We start from the raw sequence: 12026 nt of genomic DNA on the forward strand, positions 1-12026 counted from the left end.
CCTCTAAATAAATATGGAAAGTCCTTAATAACTTTGAAGCATAAGTTAGCCATTTCCAAGTAGTACATAATTCCGCCATCAGAACTGTAGTATTAAAGATTTTGACTCTCCCTGCTGCTATTAGAGCACCACTAGCACTCCTAATAACGAAGCCTGCTCCACCAAAAGTATCTTTCTCATGTATACTACCATGAAGTTAACCTTGAGAAAATAAGAGGATAGTGGCTCCCAAGAAAAATGTCACCTATAGGAATGTCGAACTTGCATGAAAAGAGTTACAAGTTTTCCCTACTATAAAGGTCCCTCTAGATTAGTCGTATGAATCAACTCGTGAACATACATGGATGCTCTAAGAAGAATCACTCTAGCACTTTGACTCATGCCTTGAAGGATGTGGTCATTCCTGGCCATTCAGATACGATAAACAATATAACACATCAAGATTGCCATGTGTCTTCTATCATCATTAGAAGATCTCTCTTTAATAGACTGAAGGAAGTCATTAAGGAAGAGAGTAGGGATTGTAAATCAATCCTAGAGCAAGGTCAACCTCCATATTTGATACACCAATCTGCATTATAAAGTAATATGAGGTTTATATTCCTCTATGTTTGGACATAAGTCATAGTGGCTTAGAATGTAAAACCCATGTTGATATAAGGTATCTCGACATGGAGCCGATACCATACAAGTTTCTACATAAATAAAGCAATCTTGGGATGAACACCAATCCTCCATACCTAGCTAATGCCATAGTTTAAATGGGTTTTGGGAAAAAAAAAGTATATAAAAATTTGATACCTTGATTCCAACCCAAAAGATGGGTGCCATCCCAACTAGTCAATATTGTCGCTGCTGGTGATTGGAATATAGAGAACTCTATTTGCCAACTCCTTTGCAAAAATTGACAAACTAGGGGCTGATTTCGTTTCCTTTCGCCCACCACTAGGAGATATTTTACCATTAGGCCTTACAAAGAGCTAGTATCGATAGGGGTGGGCCACTATGCAAGAAGAGTGGATGATAATCATGGATCATAAATCACATCAATGAAAGCTCCATTACCAATGCACTATTTTATGTTAGAATAGACAATTGGAACATATGAGCAAATCTTCCTCCACATTGGGAAGCCACTAGGAGGACAAACCAAAGAAGTTAGAAGTGACCAGGATCCATATTTCATCCTTATGAACACCTCTAGAAACCATCCCAAAATAAAAGGAATCTCGCGGCATGTTTGGGTATGAGAGTCTCACAGCTAGCAACTAAGGAGGGAATCCCCAGACCTTCATGCTAGATGGGCTGGCATACACAATTTGCAGAAACCAAATGCACCTTCTTGGAATTGCCAGATGAGCCCTATAGAAAATTCTCAATAATGCTTTCCAACTTTAAAAGAATACCCCCGAGGATAATGGAATTGATTGTCAAATAGATCAAGAGTGAAGATAGCATTAATTTGATAAGAGTGACTCTACCCATCATAGATAAAGCTTTCCACTTCCATCCTTTAAACCTATCCAAGAATTGTTGTACTAAGCCACTACGTTAATTCAGCTGAAGACAATCTCTTCCCCATGATAGGATCCCTAGGTATTGCTATGTGCTATCTAATTCCTTGATATGGAGGTGATTCTTGATGTGTTGCCTGATAAAGGTATTAACTTTAGGGATGAATCTATCCGTAAATTTTTCTAATTCACATGCTGGCCAAAAAATTTATAATAGTCACCTACAATAGTAGACGAAACCATTGCATTAGATAGAGTAGCTTGAATAAACAAGATACATTCATCAACAACAAGGTGGAAAGTAGTTATCCCTAATCAGGCTGGCTAATACACAAACAATGAACTTACCTCCACTGCAGCTTTTAGCATTCTTGAGAATGCATCTGCACAAATTATGAATAGATAGGTTGATAAGGGACATCTTTATCTCATGTTAATAAAATAGTGTAAGGTCTCAAAGAGGTGCCACTAATCAGAATAGCAAAGTAAAAGGGCACAATACAAATCCAAATCCAGTTAAATTAAGTATCTTGAAATCACAATTGATGAAGAGAGGTGAATAAGAAGTCCCATCAAACTCTATCATAAGCTTGTTCCATATCCACTTTTATGGCTATGTAACAACATCTAACTAGAGCTCTTTGTAAATCATACATGATTTTCTGGGCCATAAAAATGTTGTCAAGAATTCTTCTACCCTTTATAAAAGCATCCTATTCTGGATCTATTAGATGATGCAACACATACTGCATTCTAGTAGCCATTAATTTAGGAATAATTTTGTAAAGTATGGTGCATAAACTAATTGGGCAAAAATGGAATGGGAGTGAAGCATCTGACATCTTAGGAGTGAGAGTAATAAAAGTGTATTTCCATGATGGAGACATAAAGTATGAAGTACAAAATTGCTTCATAGCAAGGCACCCATCTTTGTGGACTATAGGCCAAAAATGATTGAAAAAGAAGGGTGAAAATCTATTCGGGCTAGGAGCTCTATCACCTGACTAATCTCAACAGCATCTTATTATCTGATGGTAGAAAAAAAGGCTAGATCCAGATCCTCCTCCTCAACCATTCATCTAGATCTAAGAAATTTGAATATTTTGATGACGGCTTTCTCTTCTAAGTTGTTCCCACTACCATCCTTGAGAAAGTGAATGTTGTTCCTGTTCTTCTATTTTTCCTTCTTTTCTTCTCCCAAGCAACAAAGTAAACCTCCAAGACCTGGTTATTTAAACCCTCCCATCAAGCATTCTGTAGTTATGAAATCAAGCTTTTTATTATTAAAATGGTTTGATTTTCTTTGTTAAATTTTTGATTTGAATATTTGATAATTTTTTGATCTATTGAAATCCTTAGGTTTGAACATTGTGAATTTCCTCTAATAATTATTTTTTTACTATTTACATCCCATCTTTTCTCAAGATGATGCGTGGGGGATGCATGCTCGTGCAGCCACATGGCAGGATAAGAACATGACAAGTGTGATAGGATTTCAGGTGAATATCCCAAGAGCTAAGGCCAAAGTGAAGGATACCATATAGAAGCTGATCGAGTTGACTAAAGAGTATCATGTAGAGGCCGAGTATACAAAAATGACCAAGCGTAAAATCGGCTAAGTGGAGATGCAACAATAAGGTTTGAACCTATTGAACACGACTATTAGTCTGATGGGCGGTACAGGATTGGATTGTTTTGATGAACGTGAAGCAGGGAGAGGACACCTAGCATCAATTATGAAAACCATCAGAAGTGGAGGATGAACGTGAGCCACCATAATGTGGACAATCAATATACTATTTGTTATTTAGTATAAATAAGTGTTTTATACTTTAAAAAGAGGACTCTTGGACACATTAATCAAACCTATTTTATCTTCAATTACCCTTGCATTAACTTTATCTTGCACTTTAATTATGAGCAGGACTCTACCTTAAGAGTAGTGAATATAAATTTTCAATCATAGCTCCATCTACACTCTATCCAAATCCATTTCTTTCAAAAGTTCTTGAAGGTTAAGGTACCTAAACCAATGCTACTCTCAATATTTTTCTTTTAATTATCTCCTTTTTGGTTATTTAAACACCAGTTGTATGCCCATACATTTATCTGGTGTAGCCAAGAGGCTTGTCACCACTCTTTACTTGCCAACAAGTTTCTTTTGGTATGCCTGTTTTTCTTTTACCAACACTTATAGATTGAGAAAATTATCATATTATATGCATAAAAATTCTGAGAGTATAACTCTTCAATATTTCATTTACTACATTAATATTATAGGTTATTATGGTTTGTGATTCAATTTTTATATTGGTAGTCTCATTATCTAATTTATATTAATATTTTATTTTTATATACATTTATTTTCATAGTCTAGAAATTTTTATTTTTCTTTTACATTGATTTGCAAGTTAACTCATCTTTATTCAGATCATTAGAAATCAAAATAAGTCAAGTTTTAGAGTATAAAAAATTGAAGCAAAGAAAGAGCATATCACAGAGGAAGAGGGAGGGAGAAAGGAGAGAGAGTATGTGAGAAAGAAAAGAAACTACGTATGAGATAGAGAGCATGGGACACAGAGAGAAAGAGAAAGCATATAAGATAAGGAGATAAGCTTGTGATTTTCTTTTCTTATATGATCATTAATCTAATTAGATTAGTATTCAAATATATTCAAAAGAGCCCTTAAAATTTAGAAAAATACATATCTTTCATCATTTTTAAGGGTTTGGGTTGTATCTTTCATGCAAAAGAATGATTGATCTTCTTTCATGAGCCCAACCGTCTGATAGTGGATGGCTCTTTGAGATGAGTACCGTAAGGTTAATGCTGCCTAATGGAAACAACATATGCAAAATGGGGGTTCTTAACTATATTGACTTTTTTTTCCATCTCCAACCTAAATGCAATAATAAGAGAAGTCTTGTTCCTCCAACCTCGTCGCCCGCTGACCTTCCTTCGGCCCTCCATCCCCGCTAGGTGTCACCCTCATCCATCCCCGCCATCTACCACCCTCTCCATGGTCCTCTTCCATCCCCATCATCTATCGCCTTCCCTGCTACCCTTCTCCGTTTGCGTCATACACCGCCCTCCCCACCACCAACCAACCTCCACCTCCCCGTCACACTATTTTGTAGAGAGAACTTCCTCGCAATCATTTCTCCTTTAAGTATGACTTCTCTCTCTTAATCTTTTCATCTCTCTCTCCAAAGCCATACATCTGGATTTTGGTTAGTATAGTACTACTGTATTTGAGAAGTGAGCATATGCAGATGAGGTGGATTATCAATTTAGAGTTATTTTTAGAGAACCAACATTAGTTTTGTTATGTGTGGATTGATGACCTTCTTCTTTCATGTTTTCTTCTTTCTCCTCTTTATATTCTTTTCTTTGTTCTATTGTTTTTGATCAATTAGGCCCTTTGTTGTTACTATTGTAGTTCAGAGCATGGCGGTTGAAATATTTTAATTCTTTATTGTTATTATGATGATTTTTGAGCCTTTATGATTTTCATGGAGTCCTAACTTTGTACCAAAATATATTAGAACTTATGATGTTTAGGACTTAATAAAATAAATTTTTATAACCATAATATGTAATTCATTATTTGTTCATCCTCCTCAAATTGATAGTCATAATTTTATAATCATGATTTTATTCTCTAAAATACTTTTTTTTTAGATGTTATAATTCTTACCTTTTTTGGTATATATAGAATTTCATCAATATGTCTCGTCCTATAGGACTTGTTGATTGCATGAAAGATAGTGATAAAGATGATCATTTTGATGTACCAAAAATTGGCATGGAATTTAACAATAAGGAGCAGGCAAATGAGGTTTATAATAAATATGCATATAACATTGGGTTTAGTATTCAGAAATATGGGCTTAGAAAGAATAGATCAAAAATTGAAATACGTATAAGCTATTCTTGTTGTAAGGAGGGATACTATCGTAATAAGAAATCGTCGATACATAGCCTACCAAAATATTAGAGGTTGGACGAAAGGACTGGTTGCAAAGCATATATATGAGAAAGGTAATTATAAGGTGTCAAGTTTTGAGGCTAAACATAATCATCCCATCACCACACCTAGAAAATGCCATCTTTTGAGATCACAAAGAGAGATGACTGATGCTCAATAAAAGACATGACAAATGCAATTGGAATCACTCCGAAAGGAACTTATTCTTTGATGGCTAAACAAGTTAGAGGACGACAATATCTCTCTTTTCTTCCTCATGACTATAGAAATTATTTCAGATCAAGGCACATGCATGACATGGCTATAGGGGATGCAAGAGCTGTGATGCAGTAACTTCAAGATTGAGTGAAAGAAAATCCATTATTTTATTATGCAGTACAACTAGATGAAGAAGTTTAAATAACTAATATTTTTTGGGCTGATGCAAAGTCATTATTGGACTATTAATTCTTCGGTGATGCTATTTGTTTTGACGGTACCTATAAAACAAATGAATATGGTAGGCCTTTTGCACCTTTTATGGATGCTAATCATCATAAGAAACAATTATGTTTGATGCTACATTGTTTAATGATGAAACAATTGCTTCTTTTCAGTGGCTATTTGAAACATTTACACATGCAAATGGAGGTAAAGCTCTAAAAGTTATAATGACCAACCAAGATGCAGCTATGAGTAGAGCAATTGTAGTAGTATGGCCCAATACAGTTCATCTTCTTTGTGTATGGCACATGTATCAAAATGCAACAAAACATCTTAGCCATGTATATAGTGGATCTACTATGTTTGAGCATTGTTTCAACCATTGTGTTTATGACTGTGAATATGAAGAAGGCTTTCAAAGGCATAGAATAACATGTTGGAGAAATATGATTTGTTTGATAATGAGTGGTTAAGGAAGATATTGAGAAGGAGAAAAATAGGGTTTGGTGCATGGACATGAATTTTTTTGTGCTGACATGCAAACTACACGATGAAGTAAATCTTTGAATGGCACAATCAAACTTGCATCCAAAATAAAGACTGTTGGATTTTTTTTGTCACTACGAAAGACTTATTGAAGATCGACATTACATAGAACTAATTTTAGATTTTCATTCTAGTCAAGGTGTTTCCAAAGTTAAATTTTCGGATATGTTGAAGCTAGTTGCAATTAAGTATACCACTAAAGTATACAAAATGTTTGAAGAAGAGTGGAGAATGTTCAATAATTGTATGTTACATGACTACAACAAGGATGGGATAGTGCGTCACTATAGTATCATAGGTGGAGGGAAAATAAACAAAAAGCATCATGCAGTTTTTGATGAATTAAATGACACTTTCACATACAGTTGTAAGAAATGGGAATTTATTGGAATTCAATGTTGTCCAATCATAAAAGTTTTGGATCTTATGTATATAAAAGTGGTCCCCCAAAAATATTTCTTGAAGAGGTGGCTAAAGGATGCTAAGACCGGTATAAAAATATCCGATCAAGGTCCAAGTCAGAAAGATCCTAAAGTATTGTAGCTAATCATTATTGTTTATTAATGCATATATACAATTTTATTCTTTCAAAGGCTTCACAAAGCAAAGAGGGATATGAATATTTCAAGAATTAGCAAAAACTTTGACCGAAAATGTAGAATCATTTGTGCAGTAGGAGATGGTGAGGATCATCCTCTGAATGTTCCTAATGAGTTCCAATTTGATGGAGGCAAAAATACTTTAAGCTCAAAACAAGATTCATGTGAAGCTAGTACAATTCAAGGTCCATCTAAAAATGTAAGGAGCATATGCAAGAGAGATGGGAGTAAAGGCTCATAAGATCCCAAGTGCACTAGAAACCAAGAAGAAGAGAGTATAAAAGAAAGATTTGTAATAGTTATTAATTATATAAATCTCCATATAAAATTATGCATTATACTACATATAAAGTTACAATCAAATTCTATGCTAGTCATCATAGGAGCATCAACAAGGGCACCAAAAGCTATTAGATGCTATGCATGTTTCTAGATCTCTTCACTAAGAATCACAAGACTTATTTCCTACCACGCAGGTATATAAATGTAAATTATTTATATTATTTATATAAGTATATTATCAATTACTTTAATCTCATTTGTTATTTATAGAAATATAGAGATATACATATGTTTTACCACGACATTTGCTCTGCAACGAGGATGCTCCTTCAAGTCAAAATGAATCTTCTTATATGCAATATCGTCCCAAAAATTGATAGGTGCACATTAAAATGCAGACATGGGCATTCCCAAAGATGTAAAAAAGGTTGAGTCTCAATAAAAATGAGCGGAAACTTGTGGACCGTGATGATGCGCCATCATTTTGGATCATTCTTTGTAATTTGTGAGGAATTAGATCATTCTTTCTTGTTATTTAGTGGATTTGGACCTTCATTGTACTTTGTTGGAATAGAGGTCTAATAATTCCTTTTGGCATATTTTGCTAAAATCAGTAGATTTAAACCTTTGTGCTTTGCTGATATTCTTTGTTCTTTGTTGCTTTTCTTTGTTCTTTCCTAGAACCAATGGATTTGGACCTTCTTTGTACTTTGCTCAAATCCGTACTAGTTGCCTCTCCAAAGCCAAATTTTGAACCTGATCTTGGAACCATAACCTTTCCATAAGTTTCTTAGCTGATTTGTTTGTTATGGATATCTGAGATAAAGTTAATAACAAGTAGCAACATGGACAAGGAATTCAAGTCGATAAACTAGGAGCTTTTCTGGTTGGTTTAACAGACGACTTCTCAATTTAGTAAAACATATTCAGAAGTTTTTTCTGGTGGCTTTATAGTTAATATCAGCTATGCATATTCTCTCTGTGAAGGTATTCAAGTTGAATCAGATCGTTTTCCATTTGATAACTATTCAGTAGGAATAAGGTCTGCGTAACTGGCGAAGCGACTCTTCCACTGTGATAACCCCTTGCTAAACCAACAAGAACTTTTTAACCGACAATGACATAGGCCCTGTTTGGGGGAGCTGTTGGCAGTAGAGCTGTTAGAAGTAGAGCTGTTATAAAAAACTGTTTGCTGTTTGGTAACTACATTCGTAAAGTGCTGTGGTACTTTGTTTTGTGTTTGGTAAACAAACTGAGAAAGTATTTTTGTATGACAAAATTACCATAAAGGACATTGCATAATATTATACAACAGAACATAATAAAACATAACATAAATTAATACATAAATATACGATATAGTATAATATTATTGTAATATAAAATAATATTATGTTAATATAGCATAATAGTAATATAATTATTAGAGTAAATTAATATTTGGTAATATAACATAATATTAAATTATTTAACATAACATATTAATGTATTATGATATAATGTAATATATATTATATTTATAGTATAATACAATAATAAAAGTATAAAATATTATAATTATCAGTATAAATTAATTTCTCATAATATAACATAATATTAAATTATTTAAAATAACATATTAATGTATTATAATGTAATGTAATATAATATAATATTTATAGTATAATACAATAATAAAGGTATAAAATATTATAATTATTATTATAAATTAATTTTCCATAATATAATATAATATTAAATTATTTAAAATAATATATTAATGTATTATAATGTAATGTAATATAATATAATATTTATAGTATAATACAATAATAAAGGTATAAAATATTATAATTATTAGTGTAAATTAATTTTCCATAATATAACATAATATTAAATTATTTAACATAACATATTAATGTATTATGATATAATATAATATGATATTATATTTATAGTATAATACAAAAATAAAGGTATAAAATATTATAATTATTAGTATAAATTAATTTTTCATAATATAACATAATATTAAATTATTTAACATAACATATTAATGTATTATGATATAATATAATTTGATATTATATTTATAGTATAATACAAAAATAAAGGTATAAAATATTATAATTATTAGTATAAAATAATTTTTCATAATAATTTTTCATAATTTTTTATAAAATAATTTTCCGCGGTCCATGGGCTCTTCTTCGTGGTCCACGCTCGAGAAGGACCTCAGCGTGGGCCATGAGGTTGATGATAAAAAAAAAACAATAGATTGATTTTGGAAGGTATGGAGAAGGATTAAAAAATTTTTCTTCTAAAATGTGGTTCAAGAGATGCATACAAAAATTGAAAAAAAAATACCTTTTCTTACGGAAGGGAGTCTGACGGCTAGGGTTCTTGGCTCCAGCAGATTTTTAGGTTTATAAAGGGACAAACTATATAATTATGTTATTTTAATATGGACATTTTTGTCAAAAATACAGCTTTCCGAAAAAGCTGAAACAGCTTCCTCCCAAAAGCTGTTTTCAGCTTCCCGCAAAAGCTGAAACAGCTTTTTGAAAAATTTTCCAAACATAATTTTTCATCCAAAAGCTCCCCCAAACAGGGCCATAGATAGAGAAGGATTTTGAAGCATTTTTTGAATCTTATTACTATGATCAAGAGGTACGTAGTCGTGGTCCTGCTAGTAAGATACATGTGCAAGTGAGGCCTGATGTTGAAAAATTATCCCCGCTCCATATTCCTAGTTCAGCAATCAAAAACTACTTCTAGTTGATAAAAGAAAAAGAAAAATTATTCCTTCATTGAATCTTTCATTATTCTTTTACTTCCATGCCATCCAATCTGGAAGTTTAGTTTGCCAGAAAATGAGAGAGTAATCTGTCCAAAGGTATTTGTAAATTCTCAAAGATGAAGAGTTTCTTTTTTAAGAAAAAAGGTATAACACAATCAACAAATAAGATCCACTATAATAGAGCATGAGTGGTGGCAAGAGGAAAACTGGAGCTTCTGGACGATAAGGTCGTATACTCTTTCTTTCAAGTTAACACCCTGATGTCATGATATGCCTCATCAAAACCCATAAATTGTTTATTAAAGTGCAATAAAAAAATCCTCCATAAACTAAATGCAATTTTCATGGCAATTAGGCAAGGAACCGGCAGGGAGAGAAATTGAGCAATTTAAGTCCAAGAAGAGCCTTTGATCCCCAAGCATGTAGGGTGGTGGCGAAGAAAGTCTCTACTAGAGATGATCGGTGAGGGAGTCCTTTCTAGAAAATAGTTTGACTGAGAGGTGAAGATTGGTAGATGGTAGGCAAGAAGGAGGGCAGTGGGCAAGGTGGCGCACGGTGGGGACGGAGAAGGGCAGCGGGTGGCGAGGATGGAAGAGGGCTACAAGGAGGGTGGTGGCTTGTGGGGATGGAGGGCTGAAGGGAGGTGGGAGGCTAATGGGGATAGAGGAGGAGGAGTTCTTTTCCTACTATGTTTATATTGAGCATAAAAAAAAATCAATATAGCTAAACACCCATATTTTGGGTCCTCTCTCTATGTTAGGTGGCGTTAACCTTTTTATATTTATCTGAAAGCACCATCCGTAGTTAGACGGTTGGGCTCACAAAAAAAAAGATCAATAACTCTTTCATGCAAAACAATACCACCTGAACCTCATTTTTAACTAATACATATGAGGAAACCAGCTGGTATCCAATTAGAGAGACGGATTTATACTATTCACATAAAAAAAAAATGGTTAAGAGAAAAAAAGATGCGGCAAAGCAAAACCTTAACAACAGTATATCATTACATATAAAAAATAAATAAATGTAACAAAAATGCTTTTATTGCATATGTTTGATTAATTTGTCTTGGTCCCTTTGCTAGGTTTAGGACCAGTTCTTCTACAACCAAATCATTTAACTAACAGAAATCATAAAATAAGTAACCCAAATTAAGCAAAGCAATAATTGAGTAAATATTGAAATTAGTCTTTTACACTGTAGATGATAAGCTCGAAGATATGATTTACAGCACCTACATCACCACAATCCAAAGATTGTTTGAGAAATTCATCATAATCCATCAACAAGTTTCAAATGGAAAAAGAACTGCAATGTAGCTTACTGGATCGATTCATTCTTGCTCTTCTACTTCAGGTCAGTGAAAGAAGACTTGGATTTGAAGAAAAATGGTTCGATTTGGTGAAAGAAGCTTTGATTTAGAGATTTGGAGAAGAGGCTTCAAAATCGAGTGAAAATGAACCCTAAATCTCAATTTTCAGATGAATTTTCTCTTCATCATTGCGCAGGTAGGTAACGGCGGCGTGTTGTCTAACAGAGCAGAGCGGACCTCAAATGGGCTATGTGCTATTTTTTAAACCACAAATAGGCCTAGTGAATTCGGACGTTACCACAAGTGGATAATATGTAACCATCCCTAATTCAATTTTAGCTGCCTCCTCTTAATGGTAGAGAGCTAGGCGCCTTTTGCGTTGCTTGGGATGGTACTGAAAATATTGTGGTTGCTCAGGAAATCCTGCATTCCATGAATGATATGAGAGAACGTGCACCTAATATGCCCCTCAAAGTGAGACATGGAGAAGACATGACCGACTAAGCTTCCTTGTGTACCACACATATATCATGTCTGCCAGTTTTGGAGGACAATTTTATATGGTTATCTGGGTCTTCC

The sequence above is a fragment of the Phoenix dactylifera genome, chromosome 4 (genome assembly GCF_009389715.1).
Source record: "Phoenix dactylifera cultivar Barhee BC4 chromosome 4, palm_55x_up_171113_PBpolish2nd_filt_p, whole genome shotgun sequence".
Lineage (NCBI taxonomy): Eukaryota > Viridiplantae > Streptophyta > Magnoliopsida > Arecales > Arecaceae > Phoenix > Phoenix dactylifera.